Source organism: Panthera tigris, chromosome A1, assembly GCF_018350195.1.
Source record: "Panthera tigris isolate Pti1 chromosome A1, P.tigris_Pti1_mat1.1, whole genome shotgun sequence".
NCBI lineage: Eukaryota > Metazoa > Chordata > Mammalia > Carnivora > Felidae > Panthera > Panthera tigris.
Window position 1 is genome coordinate 30915746 of NC_056660.1, and position 17692 is coordinate 30933437.

Here is a 17692-nt window from a genome sequence, read left to right on the forward strand (position 1 = left end):
GTCGTCCTTGAGTTTCTCTCCTTCTTCACCTTGACTTCCAACGAATAAAGGAATAGCAGCATTAGCATCTATTCATCTCCTGCAGTGTACTGTATGTTCTTTGGGGACATAGGCTTAGTCTTATTTATCTTCAAAGACCTACCGTTTCCTACACTTTCTTGTGCATGACAAATAAAACACTAATGGATATGAAGCAACGGATGGAACTAGAATCCTTTGTTTTTAATGCAGTTATATCATAATTTCCAAACAAAAAATTCCAATGTGTAGCATGTAAGGTAATCAATCAAGTCCTGCCTTAGTTCAGACCCTCCTCAAGTCTTCTGTGGTTTTCCTCTGGGTGATGTGACAATTTCCTAACCAATTTTTCTTAGACTCATTGTGCGTACTTCTACATTATCCTTGCGCAGATATCTGCATTTCTGGGTAAATGTTATTTGGATAACGTTTCATGATTTACAACCTAATTTCTTCTTCATTTCAATATACTCACCAATATTTCCACAGCTTTTGGTTCTCAGATCAGGTCTCGAGGAAAAATAATGTTCCTTATATTCATTCAACCAAACATGTACGAGCCTCAAAGAGTTATGTGTCATGGTGTCCTGACCTTTATGAGATCCACATGGTTGACTTTTTTCAGAAAATATGTCCTACTCTAGAGCATGGGATGGTGAAGAGCTTACCACTACACATTCAGATCCTAAGTGATATTTCTAAATCTTTTCCTTCCCAGATACACATGCCACTGTCTTATCGTCCAAATCATTGAAATAGTTTCTGTTCATGACACACAATCCTCCAGCCATTGCGGGTGACTCTACTGGTGCATTGCCTCCATCTGGTCCTCATAGCTCGGAAAGGGGAACGAGATCTCATGTGAAGCATAGCCCCCAGCTGACTCCTCCCTGTACCACAGAGGACAACAAGCTATAGACAAGCACATCTGCGCCGATCATATCAGTTGGTGGGCGAGCCATGGTCGGCCCGTCCTCCTGATGACAGCCAGCCAAGCCTGCAGCCACATCACATTCACTTCACAGCAGTTGTCCAGCCTCACCAGAGCTTCTGTAACACAGGCTGCTCCAATTGTTCTTCCTCAAAGCATTCCCTCACCCTTTGTACTTCTTACTACTTTAATTTTACCAACAAGATGTTTTTGGAGATATTTATCTAGCTCTCCTTCCAAATCATCAAAGTCACTAGCATCATCCACTAAAGGCAATTTCATGACGATGACACGCTGGTGTGCCATCTGTAACTGTGCCCTGTCCTAAGCAAAATCAACACAGCTTCACTGTAGAGACAAGTAATAACACGAGTGACCGAAACATCAGTCAGGTGAAGATTTTCTTCACATGCTGCATTCCTTGTGGCTGGCAAATCTCCACTAGAACCCAAGTGATTATTAAAAACGATATCAAAGGCATGTATCTTATAGCTTAAGTCTCTCAATTCCTGATCACTTTCATTAAAAATCATATTCAATTTAGGGGCGCCTGGGTGGCTCTGTCGGTTAAGCGTCTGACTTCGGCTCAGGTCATGATCTCACGGTTCATGGATTCGAGCCCTGCATCGGACTCTGTGCTGACAGCTTGGAGCCTGGAGCCTGCTTCAGATTCTGTGTCTCCATCTCTCCTCTGCCCCTTCCCTCACTCGCTCTCTGTCACTCTCTATCAAAAATAGATAAACATTAAAAAATTTTTAAAAATCATATTCAGTTTAGAAGAGAATTTCACATTGGTTTTTTTCTGGATCTTCAATATGATTACTATATCACAATTTTGTCTGCTTTGAACTATGACTCTAACACTGGACTTAGAGCTTGAGTGAAACAGGGATAGAATGTTTTAGGAAATGATCCACAGGGCCTAGACCCCTTGATAGGCACATTCTTTTCTTTCTTTTTTTTTTAAATGTTTATTTATTTTTGAGAGAGACACAGAGCGTGAGCAGGGGAGGGGCAGAGAGAGAGAGGGAAACACAGAATCAAAAGCAGGCTCCAGGCTCTGAGTTGTCAGCACAGAGCCCCATGCAGAGCTCAAACTCACGAACTGTGAGATCATGACCTAAGCCGAAGTCGGCCACTCAACCAACTGAGCCACCCAGGCGCCCCACTGATAGGCACATTCTTAAGCAACAGAATCACTTGACTGAACTTAAACAAAAAGCAAAACTGTCCAGATCACAGATGTAAAAATGCACCTCAGTAGATATAGCAAATTGTAACACTTAAACCATTGCAGACCTAGCGCCCCTGAAAGGACTTTTTCAATTTCTTCCAGCAGAAGCAGCCAGAGCCAGAAACTGGTGCTGGAGGCTGAATGGGAACCAACATTGAGAGTGAGAATCTCCCAGATGCAGTCAGGGTGGGAGTGGGGATGCTTCTGTGGGCTCCCCATCAGGTCCTCACGCTGAAGATGCCAGAAAGACACCTTGTGACACCAAACACCAGCAGCCCAGCACTGGGCCTTCAGAGACCCCGGCAGTCGCACCCTCCCTCCCTGTCTCAGCGCAGGTGGGGAGGGGGTCAGGCAGGTGGAAGAGGCCTGGGGAAGCCTAACAGCCCAGCTTCCTGCAGGTTCCGGACAGGTGGCTGCCACCAGGCCACGGAGACTTGTGCTACTATCTGTATCTTCCCTCTTTCTCTGTCTTCCCCCCACTGAAAGAAATTAGCCAGGCTTTTAAAATTAAACAAGAGTTTTAAGAGCATGTCTTAATAAATAACAAGGAAGAAGTTTGAACAATTGCATGTCTCTCCAATCCAATTTGAAGTGAATGGAGGATTATTTGAAATGGAAAAGATAGGACCAAGTCCCGAGTGAAAGGAACAAGAAGGAAAAGAAGGAAAAGGAAAAGAGTAAGGCAAAATAACAGTGCTCCATTGGTAACTAGCTGTCAATTCTTTTTTTTTTTTTTTTTTAAGAACCTGAAAATGTCCCTTTTGAGAGATATTTTACAGTTTGGTTTCTGTCTTCTGGCATGGAGACTGGTATTTACCTTGAGGGCAAACAGCTTCTTTGATGTCCATGACTGCATTAATATATCTTTTTTTATGCAGAAGTGAGGCATTTTGTCTAAGCATGTGGCATACTGATTAGTAGATAGAAGGTGCTAAATAAACAATTTCTTGAATTAAAATGAAGAGTAAGCTTTTGGTTTAAGACTCCTTTGGGATTTTATTTGTGTTGGCTATATAAAGTGGTAATTGAAAAATGTAAAAAAATATATATATATATACATATATATATATATATATGTATGTATGTATATTATCTACCTCAGAGTTGCCGGAAGGATAAACAAGCTAATGTTGCAGTCACTTAGTTCATCCTTGGCACACAGGAAGATCTCAAAGCGTTTATTACTTTTGTTGAGCTATTATCAGTAATGAACGCACATGGTACTTGTGTTTATATGTATGCGTTTTGGTTTCTACATGTATACATTCATATGTGTGCATATATTTTTAAATACTATCATATCGTGATTCATAGATATCTCTAAATTGACTTAAAATTATTCCTTCCTTCATTTTTGAAATTTAAATCATATATTTTTAAGACAGTGTACATTATTACTGCATAATGTGCTTTTCAGGGAATTTTTAAAGAGCTACCCTAATCTTTTATAGCTTTCAATATTTTAAAATCTGTCTTTAAAATGTGGGATTATCCCCTTGAGTCTATGAGAAAAAGCCCAGTTTCCAAAATTGAAAGAATGTGTGTCATTTCTATCTACAGCACTGGCACATGTGAATTTTACAGGACTGGGGAAGATTAACTAGGAACTCTGTACGATGTAAAGGCATCTCTGAGAAGCAGTTGGAGATGATACTTGACCTTTTGAGGCTTCTCAGGGGATTGAAGTTAAAGCAACTCCAGGTGGTCTTCAGAATCACTTGACATTTCCCATAAGTGATGGGCCAAACAAGAAAAAGCCAGAGAAAGTCAAGAGTTACAATAAAGTTCCATTTCACCAATTTATTGAATGTATTTATTTAAAGTATCTCTTTGGCTCCACAGTTACTATATCCAAAATGCCTGTCTATACTCATTGTAACAACCAATATGGTACTTGTATTTATCAAAGCTCATCCTCAGGTCTTTTCCTTTGTAATAGCCTCCCCCTCAGAACTCTCAGTCAGTTTTAGAGTTTTGGCAACTACATCTGTGTTGATTACTTAAATCTGTGTTGCCAGTCCCAATATTTTTCCTGAATTCAAGATCCATATTTTTCACACCTGCTCTCGATCTCCATTTGGATAGCCTATCAGTACCCAAGACTCAGGTTCTCCATTTTCCAGGAGATAAATTAGCATCTACTGTTTGATGTGCTCTGTACTCAATGCTGTAGATACAAAGATGAAAAAAAAACCAACAATGGAGCCACTTCCTGGGGGAGCTTGTGGTCTAAACCTCCATCAACAAACTCTCCCCCCCCTCCCCCCCAGTAAAAGGCCAAATAAACCTAATTCACAATAGGAGCTAGAAAGGCTTTCCCAGTACACAGTGGCAGTAAACTGCTTCCCCTGCTTTGTGAAGATTTTGCACCATACACATACCCGTATTATACCAGCTAACACATTTCATCAGAGTTGTTTCTTTGTACCAAGGGTCAGCAAACCACATACCACAGGTCAAATCTAGCAGTGGACTAGATTTTGGAGGGTGAATAGATTACAAGTTGTTAGAAAACCTGATTTTTACTTACTGGCAAAAAAGCTGGCTTCTCTAAATGTATTGTTCCTGATAAAGAATATCACCACCATCTGAGATTGCCAAACTGAAAACATTGGATTCTCTCTAACATTGCAAATTATTTAAATAGGTTACTTGCCATGGCATGTAGACAGGGGCTAGTCCAGGCTTCGTATATTTGTAATTTATGTGATATGTGGACTTTAAGAATTTCCTGGGGTGCCTGGGTGGCTCAGTTGGTTGAACTTCCGATTTTGGCTCAGGTCATGATCTCACAGTTCATCGGTTTGAGCCCCGCATCAGGCTCTGTGCCGATAGCTCAGAGCCTGGAGCCTGCTTCGGATTCTGTGTCTCCCTCTCTCTCTGCCCCTCTCTGGCTTACATTCTGTCTCTCTCTCTCCCACTCAAAAATAAATAAAAACATTAAAAAAAAAAAGAACTTCCAGTTTCTGTGCATAATTCAGGTGAGGGTCTGTGACGTATAACTTTATGGTAAATCCTATGTCCACATGCTCCTTTCTATTTTCACTTCCTTCTTCTCTAGTTCAGACCATTATGCTTCATTTGCATGTCTGTTATTGCCTCCTATACTGATTTTCTGGGGCTGACATAACAAGTCACCACAAGTTGAGTGGCTTAAAACAGAATTTATTCTCTGTTAGTTAAGGAGGACGGAAGCTTGAAATCAAAGCGTCGGCAGGATTGGTTCCTTTTGGAGGCTCTGAGGGAGGAACCATCCCATGCCCTTCTCCTACTTCTGCTGGTTGTAGGCAATCCTTCACATTCTTCAGTTTATAGATACATTGTTCCAACCTGCTCCGTTTTCACATAACCTTCTTCTCTCTGTCTCTCTGTGTCTTCTCTTCTATAAGGACTCTGGTCATAGCATTTAGGGCCTACCATAAATCCCAGATGATTTCACTCTGAGATCCTTCACTAATACCATCATCTACATTTCCCATTCTGAGGTTCTGGGTACACATGATGTTCTTGTGAGACACCATTCAACCTATTACACATCTCAACTCATTTTCTACCTGGGTATTATTGTATCGCCAGAGTATCTTCATTATGTACAGTTCTAGACTGTAATTTTGGTGCTCAAGAATATTCATAAAATTACAAAACCTCCTAAAAGATGGCATAAACACTGTTCCTTGCTACTCAGTAGTAGTACTCCATGCTTTCTTTCTGGGTGTTTTCTTCTATATCTCTAAACTCTAGATAAACTAGCTTACTTCTTTTCTCAAAACAAACACTATGCTTTCCTACCCCCGCCCCCTGTCTTTTGGTCATTCTTCCCTTTAACTACAGTGCAATTCCTAGCAAATAACTCCTGATGAAAAAGTATCTATTATTCTTTAAGCCCCCAAACATAGACAATTTAACTAACAAATTAATTTACTAATTATCCTCCACTCAGAAAATTTGTTGCCCCCTCAAATTCATATGGGATGTTATTTCTCCCTTCTTTGAATAATAACAGAACAATTCGTTTCTTTTACATAGATTTTTATTGCTTATAGACCACACATAGATCTTAATATTATTGAGGTCTAAATATTATTGAGGTCATTTGCATACGTGTAATTTGTATATGTGTAATTTTTCTTAGGTTAAGAGCTAGGTGAACACAATGCCTGTGTTTTGGTCATTTTATAATCCCTGCAGCAGTTAGCCTAGGGTTTTAAGAGCAATGTAATACCACCACACAGAAATTATACTCTGAGGGATCATGCTGAACTGGTCACATATAGCTTTGAGATTTTGGGCTTAATTGTTAGTGGAGATCTACCTTCTTTTTTTGTTAATTTTTTTAATGTTTATTCATTTTTGAGAGACAAAGAGACACAGAGCGTGAGCAGGGGAGGAGCAGAGAGGGAGACACAGAATCCAAAGCAGGCTCCAGGCTATGAACTGTCAGCACAGAGCCCAATGCGGGGCCTGAACTCACTGACAGTGAGATCATGACCTGAGCTGAAGCCAGACGCTTAACCGACTGAGCCACCCAGGCACCCCTGGAGGTCTACCTTCTTGACAACTTTGTCTAGAATGACATTTTTAAAATCTTAGGATATTATAAAGACATATAAATTAATTACTGACAACACCCAATTCACATTATAGAGCTTGCTAAATGAGATTATGGTAGATCCTCAGAAGATTTTTCCTGAGGCTTTATCTCCCTATACTCACCATGCAGTGATGTGTCCTTTTTAAGGGAATAGAAATTGCTATGAAATTGTGGTTGTTGTTCCAATTAAAGTTATCACATCCTTTCTTATAGGATATAGGAACTAAAGAGAAATAAATAATGCATACAATTGCCTTGCTCAAATATTTATCTCTCTAATCTACTTACAGAGATGTGTCCTTTAGTAAAAGAATGAATTTTGCCAGAGTATTGTCAATAGAATGAGTCCATTGGTTGAAGTTGTGGGTAGAGTTACATGATGGCCATAATTTCTCTCTGAGATACAAAACAAAAGTGGATAAGACACCCTCTCTATTTTGCGAGAGCAATAGCCAGATAGTCTCTGCCAATGCTTTGGTGCTCTCTCTGTAGTCGGCACCTAATTACAAAGGAACAATGCCAGGTTGGGGTCTCAGGATTTTCAATAAATGAAATATTCTCTCATCACACATAGTGGTGAAAACAGTGGAGATTTTATTTAAATACATTCTGTCCATTGAAACTGAAAGAATATAAAAGGGCAAATATAATCCTTTTGACAGGTGTATGTCCCTTAGTATCCTGGCATATTGCTTTCATTATAATTAAAAGATTCAAAGTATAACTTTATCCATAAAATAGAGTCACTCTAGTTTTGTCCTAATAAACAAACACAAATAAACTGTTAACGTAAGCATGAAATAATGTGTATAAGCGCAGTACATGTGGGTTGGAATGAATGTTTCACTCCTCAATGACAAAAGAAACGTAGGTAAAATACAAGCATTTTGGACATGATGCCACTTGAAAGCTTTTTCTACAAGGTTTATGATGTACCGTGGAACAAGGAAGAGGCAAAGGCACTCTATTGTCTAGGGTTTGACAATAAAAGGTAAAGAAATTTCTCACATATATTGGATGTAGATCTTTAAAAAAACATGGTATTTGCTTTGCTGTGGCAAATATGTTTGATGGATTTCAGATATTATAGGAGAGGACCAACTACTGCCAACTACAGAGCTCATTCATCTACACTGTTTTCCTTACCAAAGGTCATGATTTCTTTCCTTTTCCCCCAAATCTACAAGGCTTTGTGATATTGACCTGAATACTTCTATGAAGAACTGTAAGTTGAATCACACAAAATTGGTTGAATAGAAGCAATTCCATGGGTCTTATCTCATTTGGGCTGTTGTCAGAGTAAAGAGCAATTTAATTGGAGAATAACAGGTGAGGAGGTGTCTAAAACAGTGCAAGGACAAAGGGACCCAACACCTCCAGCCACCAGGGCCATCTGAGAGGCATTTATTTGTTCTTCCCTCACAGTGAGCCATGGAGGCCAAGGAGACTAGAAAAACAGGTTGATCTCTTTGGTGAGTGCCAGAGATGTATAACAAGAGAGAAAAGCAAGGGGTCTGTCATACATGTCATATTTTCTGATCTCACCAAGAATCTGTGAGCTTTAATGCACTATTCAATAGCCCCTAACCATATATGAGCCAGGCCCTAGAGCCTAAGGGAGCCAGGGTGTGGCTCTGCCCCACTCTTCCCCCCATCCTTTCTGTGATTTATGGCCACTATATTGATAGGAAAATTGGGTTAAGAAGCAAAACTGACACTCAGAATCTAGTATCAGTCCTGAGTAAGAAGGATGTGGTGCAGGTAGCAATGACACCAACCCTATAGTTACTCAGAAAGTGAAAACACGTAGGTATTTCACTGGGAAACCAAGTACTATTCAGATGTATTATGTCCATTACTCTTAATTGCTCTCAAGAGCTATCAGCAAGACTAGGCCATGGAGAATATTTATACTAACTACAAAAAAAATAGGGTTACATTTCTGCTGTGGGAGAAGAGACAGCTCTATATCTAATATGGATAGTTAGGACTCTAGACACAGATGTCCAGCCTGAGGTCCTAGACTATTGACTAGATCTGAGGTCCCGGATAGGTAATGAGGCAGACTTAGCAGTCGTTCATTCATGATACTTTATTCTGAAATTTTTCAGTACACTTTGAGGTAAGTATGTCTAACTCTAAGTGGACTTTTCTTTTGTCTTCTCAGGTTCTATTGAACCTCTTCAGTTAGTCCCATGCCAGTCTCATTTAAGAGAACTTATTTAAGAGACCCCTCATTTAAGAGAACCTATTAATAATTAAAATTCTGAGTCTGTGATTCCTCCAAGATTCTCCATAGTGTTAGCAAGTGTGGGAAATGTTCAGGATCTACTCACTCAACGTCTGTAAATGGCAGGCTTGGACTAGGAGACTCCTCATAGTTCCCATTTCACAGAATCTTCTATGTAATTGGGAAGTTGTAATAGCTGAGCTTTAAATGACCCTCTGGAAAGATATTATTTAATTAAACCCTGATTATGAAAAGAAGCCCAGTTATATTTGTATGCTCTTGATTTTCCCTAATTCATATCAGTGAGGGGATTATATATCATTATTCCACTTTGGTTTTGGTGAGAAGGTAAATTTTCCTCAGGAAAGCTCAACATGAAAAATTCCCACTAGAAGTTAATCCATGCTAGATACGCACAACTCCATTAGCTTTCCTTGTGTCTCCCATTCCTCATTCTCAAGACTGCATTACAGCCAAGGATTATCACTATTTAACATTTCATAATTACCATGTCATAAGTGTCTTTCTAATCAAAGTAAAAAATTTCTGTTTGTTTACATCAACAGTAAAAACTTAGTCAAATAAACACCAAACCAAAGTTTGGCTGAAACCCACCAGTTACTTCCCTCTAGCAAGGAGGTACATGTATTGTTTCATGGACATAATGATGAAAACACTAATTTGAAAATAGCATCATATGCCAAATTTTAATGAAACTTTTGTTAGATTCTACTCACTGATACAGTTCTAATTTCTCAGAAGCTTTACAAATCAGGAAGATGTAATAGGAGGCATTTAATGACCCTCTTGAAATATATCTTTGATTTATACTCTGAAAATCTTTTCATATCATCACCAACAGTGTTTATTTTATTTACAACTAATCCAATTACAATGACAGGTTCAGAAAGAAAATCAAGATGATGAAGATAAGTCGGTCTCTGTCTTAGAGTCTTAGAGAATTTCTTGATGCTATCAATTAGATTTTCTACTTCTAATCAAATTCTTCTTATCCATACTCAAGGCCTTGAAAAGGCTTAAGTAAACCTATTTCAGATAGGAGACATTGGGTCTATTATATTTTTCCTGGTTGATAGTTACACATACCCATTTTAAAAGGTACCTACTTATTTTAAAACATATTGTGTTGGGGACATATAATTAAAAATAAAATCTTCTTCCAACCCACAAAGTGTCTCCACAAGGGAGTAGAGAAAGAAAATACTTTTATTTATGAATAACTATCAAATCAGAATGTGACGTACAAAACAGACAGCCCATTAAGAGATCACAAAGATAGAAAGAATACTCATCCCCTCACATAGCCAAGCAGATATAATTCATTACATGCATGTTTTCAAGATAAACTGTAACTAGTCCTCAAATAAGAAGATTTGACAGTATCATTTTTCACACAAGTAGATCCTAACTTTACCTGGTAATTGGGGTGACCACCTGTGTAGCTAGTTGACTAGTAGAGGTAAAAGAAACTTCTCATACCTTCATAGCAGGAAGTAGTTTTCCAACTTGGTGCAAGACACCCACTAAAATTAAACTCCCACCCTCCCACAGAAACTGGAAAATAGTCCTGCAATCTCCCTTGCTGTTTACATTTCAAAGAGCTTGCTCCTAGGTCTTTGAGAATAGCATTGTTGGGTCATAAAGCTGACAAAAGTCCTGTCTAGATTTCCAAAGGTCCTGTCTAGATTTCAAAGAAATGAGAAGTACTTACAATTACATGTTTTCTAACTTAAACTTTCTCAGACTTTCTAACTTAACTTTCTTAGAAAGTTAGGGGGGTAGGAATAATCTCCTCTTTTATTTTCACAGGAAAGAATTAGTCTTTTTAAATTTTTACTTGTCTGTACAGTCATTTCCATGGCATCCCATAATACGCAAACAGGAAAAGACATAGTTTTTATCAATTAATTGTAACTTAGTGTTTCCTTCAAAACTCCCCGGTTTTCCTTAAGTGCTACCAGAGTATGCCACTGCAAAAATAAACACAAAATAAACAAAAAAGAAGGACTGAAAGGCAAATGGGGTAGCATGATCCAGAAAAGACTTCTCCACAGTCTCATAGGCCTGGACTTTTTCCAGTTCCATCACCGAGAGTACCCTTGTACAAATCATTCAAAAGCATAAGTGACAATAGATGCTGGAGAGGATGTGGAGAAACGGGAAGCCTCTTGCACTTTTGGTGGGAATGCAAACAGGTGCAGCCGCTCTGGAAGACAGTGTGGAGGTTCCTCAAAAAATTAAAAATAGATCTACCCTCTGACCCAGCAATAGCACTGCTAGGAATTTACCCAAGGGATACAGGAGTGCTGATGCATAGGGGGCACTTGTACCCCAATGTTTATAGCAGCACTCTCAACAATAGCCAAATTATGGAAAGAGCCTAAATGTCCATCAGCTGATGAATGGATAAAGAAATTGTGGTTTATATATACAATGGAATACTACTTGGCAATGAGAAAGAATGAAATATGGCCTTTGGTAGCAACGTGGATGGAACTGGAGAGTGTTATGCTAAGTGAAATAAGTCATACAGGGAAAGATAGATACCATATGTTTCCACTCTTATGTGGATCCTGAGATCCTTATGTGGAGGGGGAGGGGGAAAAAAGTTAGAGAGGGTGGGAGGCAAACCATAAGAGACTCTTAAAAACTGAGAATAAACTGAGGGTTGATGGGGGGGTGTGAGGGAGGGGAGTGTGGGTGATGGGCATTGAGGTGGGCACCTGTTGGGATGAATACTGGGTGTTGTATGGAAACCAATTTGACAATAAATTTCATAATAAATACATAAATAAATAAATAAATAAATAAATAAATAAATAATTTTTTTTTAAAGAGCTATAAATGACATCCTTGATAAGATTATTTCTGACATTTGTCTCTTTGGCTTGCCCATAAATAGATTGTGCCCCCCATATAAACATCCATGTTAGCCTTCCTCTAGTATCTAAAGATGTTGGTGTGACCATCCTAACGTCTCAGTAAATATCTTGGAAATGTTTTCCTTTTCAATTTTCTTGCAAGGTATGATATATATATTTTTACTCTAAGAACACCAGGGGTTAGGCTTTCATAGTGGTACAGGCCCAAATCTCAGCACTTGGTTTTCATGTTTCTGACATATTTCTCTATTATCATTTGTGTATTTTCTTGTGGGTTATTGGGAAAAGAAAGCTCATGTTGCAACCAGGATACAGAAGAAGTAAAGAGGGAAAATTCAAAAGGTCAATGGAACATTGGGCAAGTGTTTTCATCAGAAAAAAAACAGACAATGGATCCTTTTAGCAAGGCCAGAGCTGTCAGTTTCTTGTGTAAAACATAAAGTAAAAGAATAATACTCTAGAGAAACAAATCTAATGGGAGAGAGGGAATAATAAGAACATGCCATTTGAAATGCTCCCTGAGGAAAAAATATAAATGCAAAGGTAAAAAAATTGATGTTCAAAGAGCCTTTTATAACTTTTATTTAAAAAGGTAAAAGTGAGAAACAATATGTCCACTTCAAGCTTGCTTCTGACAACACTTGAATAATAAAACACTTACTGAGAAACTACTGAGCACCAGGACACCTTCCTATGGTGGTCTAATTCACCTTGAAAATGAGGTCAAGTTACCTTGACAACTAGGCCCAGTGTTCCTCCAAAAGAGGTTCAGAAAGCCCATTATTGTTTCTCATACCTTAAAGGTTGTTTAATTGAATATTGGAAAGCACCTCAAAACTCAAGCAATTTTGCTAGTGCAATGAATAAAGTTATAACAGACGACATGTAGCTAATTGTATTTTCCATGGTTTTAGGAAAAAGTGGAAATATGTTAATAGATGTCTAAGGTTGCAATTCTTCAAACTGAAGTCTAAATTATTTATTTACTGAAATACTTGAGCACCTGTGCTCCAAATATATACATTCCAGTTTCATATATATATATACATACATACATGCATATATATATATGCATGTATGTATGTATATATATATGTAAAAGTCTAAGCTGTAAAAATAGTATCCTTAAAAAATTTATGATTAGAGTTGAAATTATGCGAAAACTATACATTTGAAAAATGAATAGAAAGAAACTGCATTGCCGTACTGTTGTAAATACTTCAGCCTGCTTAGTCTGGCAAGACTATGTGCCAAAGACTTTGTAAACATTCCCTTATTTAATTTTTTATAACACTTCTGAAACAGAGGCATTATTTTATCTATTTTACAGAAGCAGGAAACGTGGTTCAGTGAGGTTTGTCACACTTAATAAATTCTTAGATAAGTTTAAATAATGTGTGCTGACTACCCTGCCTCCTCACCAGATTCTCCTTACAGCGTGTCCTCTTGAGAAGACATTTTTTCTTTTAGGTCCTCTGTCACTTCAGGTTGCGCCATGCCGCCAGGGCTTTCTCAGGGGCCTCTCCTTCCAGCTGGACAACTCACCCAACCCCATGACTCCAGATGCCACCATTATTGATTCCTAGTCATTTTTCAGACCTGAAGCCAAGCATAATATCCCCAGGCAAGACTTCCCTAACTTGCAAGAGAGATTAGACCTCCCTTCCATCTTTCATTGTATGCTATGCTCTTCTTCAAACTATTTACCAAAATTTTCAATAACTCAATTAATATTTATTTATTTAATGTGTGACTATTCTGTGCTAGAATGTAAGTTCTATGAGGGCAGGGGCTCAGTCTGTCTTGTTCACTGCTATATCCCGCTTATGTAGCACAGGACTTCGTACTGGCTGACAGAGTAAATAGAGGAATAAATAAATAGATAAATCTAAAATTCAATTGCAAAATTCAAAATTCTGACTTCAAAAATACCTTTAACCAATAAGCTGGGCTAACTGTGTGACTGACCTTCTAGAACAAAGCCACTTAGCTCATGTGGATCTAATGAGCACAAATCTAATTCTAGGATGAGTTCCAGTTGCTTCTGGGAGATTAAAGCATTAGAAACAAAACTTTGATTTCAAAATATCATTATGTTAATGATCACCAATATAAATAATGTCTTAATTTTTGGTGAGACAAAAACTACATTGAATTAGTGAATGCATTGTTGTTAATACAAGAAGGTGAAAGGGTCCGCATTCAGCACAGTGACAAACACTTCCAGCAGGGTTTCAACCTTCCATTTGAAAAACAAAACGAAATAAAACAAAACAAAACTTTAGATAACCAGAAAGGGTTATAATTCCTTATAATTATCTTTATTTTGTATAGTACAACAAATGCCAACTGTCTTATCGGTGCTCGTTTGCCAGTGTTGGAACAAGGGAATATATACTGTTCTGAGCACAGAAAGATTACATGTGACTCTGTCCATTCAGGCCAATGTGGTTGCTTGTGGTTCCCATGAAACTAGTCTGTAGACAGACATTTACTGGATGCTACATCACAATTTAGTATTTGTTTGTGTGAATTATTGCCACTGCCATGTATCTGAAGACTAACAAAGGAACTAAAACAAAAGAAAAACACAGAAGTATACTTTTTATATATAATAAAGGCCAAATGTAAAGATTGATGTAAGGACACCTGGCTGGCTCAACTGGTAGAGGGTGTGACTCTTGATCTCAGAATCATGAGTTTGAGCCCCACGTTAGGCACAGAGATTATCTTAAAAAAAATTGATGTAAAGTCCATGGAATAATTTCAGCTGTTTCTGGCAGCACAGGGAAGCTCATCTAAAACAAAGGTTTTATCAGTTTCCGTTTGGAGGGAAACTTCTCAAAATATCTAGAGTATCAATACTATCCACCTAAATGTTTTAAAAATGCTGAAATATTTAAATAATATTAAAATGTTTAAAATATTAATGTTTAATATTTAATGTTAAAAATATTAAAACATTTAAATATTAAAATGTTTACAATATTATTAATGTTTATTGCATACCAGTTATAATACTGACATATGGCAAATATGTGACAGAAAAGAGTTGTTTTATTTTGTGTGTAATGTATATTTATAACATAGAGCTGTAGCTTATGTGACGTCTGTGGCATTTTTTAGTGTAGCCTCAAAAATCTAAATTCACACTTCAGTGTACTTGCTCTCCATGATACAGGACACTTAAGCTTTTTCTCCCTTAAGGTGAGCATGACTTTAAACTGTCAGTAGAGGGCGCTGGAGAGACACTGCGAGGGGAAGAGAGCGTCTCTTTCCAGGTTAGGATAAATGGTGTTTTGTTTTTTCTTCCTCTTGCCCCAGTTAGACAAAGGGTAGGTGTGTAAGAACATTTGGTGTTTATCTGCCCCATCTGTGCACCCAGAGAACACAGTCCTGTGGAAACCATGCAGCCCCAGTCTAGAGGTTGTTTTGGTTTGGTTTGAATTTTTCCACTTGCTTGGTAGCTGTAAATCAGCTTTAACTCAAGCAATCCAACAAATTTCACTCTTCAAACTAGGTGTGAACACTATCCTGGCAGTGGGTGGAATATATACTAAGTATGCCCATCTTTGGTACATTTCTTGAGCTCTAGGAGAAGGTGGAGGAGTCCTTTAGAAGGTACTCTTTCCATCTTTACAATTATGATTTTATCGTAGCTTAATAATTCTTAATATTGAACTTCCCCTGTTTCAATTACTGTGTGGCTCTGTTTCCTAATTGGACCAAGACCAATATATAGTCCATAGTCCAAACAATATAATAAAGAACATTTTAAAAACTTGCAACATTCTTTACTTTAGAAATGATTACAATAGTTGATATAAATATATATAAATTAAAATAAATAGTTGATATAAACATATATATCAACTAAGTATATATTATATGTTATAATATATAATTTATTATTATATTAATAATAATATTAAATAATATACATTAATATAATTATATTAATTTTTTAATGTTTATTCATTTTTGAGAGACAGAGGGAGACAGAGCATGAGCGGGGAAGGGGCAGAGAGAGGGAGACACAGAATCTGAAGCAGGCTCCAGGCTCTGAGCTGTCAGCACAGAGCCCGATGTGGGGCTCCAACTCACAAAATGCAAGATCATGACCTGAGCTAAAGTCGGACGCTCAAATGACTGAGCAACCCTGGCACCCATAATATAATTATATTATAATATATAAATATAATATATATTCTATATATTCTATAAATATATGTACTTAGTCATGTTAGTTCCTTGATCAAAAATCCAGTTCAGGATTATTAACTTTTTAAATAAAAACATTAACCACATCATGGTCATATGCTTTATTTTACTGCATCACAGAGAAAAGCTGTGGTTTTATATATAAATAGATATGTCATATTTTTCCACTGTGAGAATTCTATTATTTAGAGGCAATTATAAAAACTACCCCTGTCACGTAAATAGTGACCTTTGTAAATATGCACATATTAAAAATATTAAGATTCAATTTCTGAATCTGTAGCCTTCAGTTGTTATTCTTATCAAAGACTAAGAAGAAAGAACAGCACAAGTATCTTCTTATAAGTTATTTAAAAAGGTAAAAAGGTAAAAATTTAAAAATTTCTATTAAAATTTTATTAGAACAACTGATATACAGTGCATTTAATTATTAGAGTGACATAATTGCCTGTGTATTAACGATCATACAGAGTTGTTCTCCTCTAACCAATATCAGACTCGGTAGTGGCAGAAAGAGTTTAGGGTGGATACAAGTGGGACACTAAAAGCCAACACTGAGATAAAATCAGTTCTTGCAAATTGAACAAGAATCGAGTGATGGGAATCTAGCCAGACAGGCAAAGCTTTTTATCTGGAGAATACAATGGTGAGTACTAAACAGTAATGGATCGTGACAGGTGGACAGGCAGGCAGGCCATCACACTAGTCTCCAGGAATACCAGAAAAACTGTGGGGTTAGGTGTTAAGTAACTTAAAACTAAGTTAAGGCAGCTAAGTACTAAAGCAAAGATTCTAGACAGGATTACAGAGATGCCAAAGAAATTGGAGAGAAATAGCATAATTCCCACTTTAGGGCTAAAATTTTCATGACAAGATTAGAATATAGAATCTCTAAGAACAGAGTGGGACTAAAATCCTGCGTGCATAGGGGAAATGTGCAGGAAATCCAAACCAAAACTCAGGCATGAGATTAAACAAGGTAGAGAGACTCGGTTACTTGATACAGACTATTGGATGGCTTCATCTCAAAAATCAAACTTGGAAGAAGAGACCACAAGAGAGGAGTGAAGTTATCAAAAAGTTACCTCAGTATGGAAATTCTGATCTGCTGGATTGGAACTTTTAAATTTCTCTGAATAAAGTCTTCATCTCGGGCTTGGATTCACTCTAGCTCAGAAAGCAGATGATGTTAAATGCTTCTAGTTCTAGTTATAAGGGATGCCAGTGTGAACAGGAGTAGAACTAGGTAGGACATTAAGTCTTCATCACAGAAATAATGTATTTCTATTTTTTAAATGAATGTTTACATGCAAAAAAATTAGAGAGAAGATATCTGAAAAATTAACCTTAAAGAAATACATTGGATAATAGTTATAGTAAAGTATATGCTCTAATAATGGGAGTAAAAGCTGTTTGGGTCCCATTGGTACCACTAGTTCCTAAGATTTTAGTTGTAAACAAGCAGTAGGATGATAAAAATCTCTTGGCATAATTAAAACTGGGTAAACCAGAATAGGTGTGTTGCCCAAACAGTTTGCCAAATATCTTTTCAAGTCTATTATAG

At 37.4% G+C, this 17692-nt stretch overlaps 1 long non-coding RNA gene and 1 pseudogene across 1 annotated transcript; both read right to left on the reverse strand.

Annotated features, from left to right (window-relative positions):
- Window positions 1-396: 396 nt before the first annotated feature.
- On the reverse strand, window positions 397-1891 carry LOC102971705 (annotated as a pseudogene).
- A 5177-nt stretch (window positions 1892-7068) lies between these two features.
- LOC122230972 lies at window positions 7069-10590 on the reverse strand. The gene is made up of 3 exons (XR_006208034.1): window positions 10505-10590; window positions 9111-9219; window positions 7069-7170 (listed from the first exon to the last, which is right to left on the reverse strand). It is a non-coding gene; the product is annotated as an uncharacterized LOC122230972 (long non-coding RNA).
- Between the last annotated feature and the right edge of the window lie 7102 nt (window positions 10591-17692).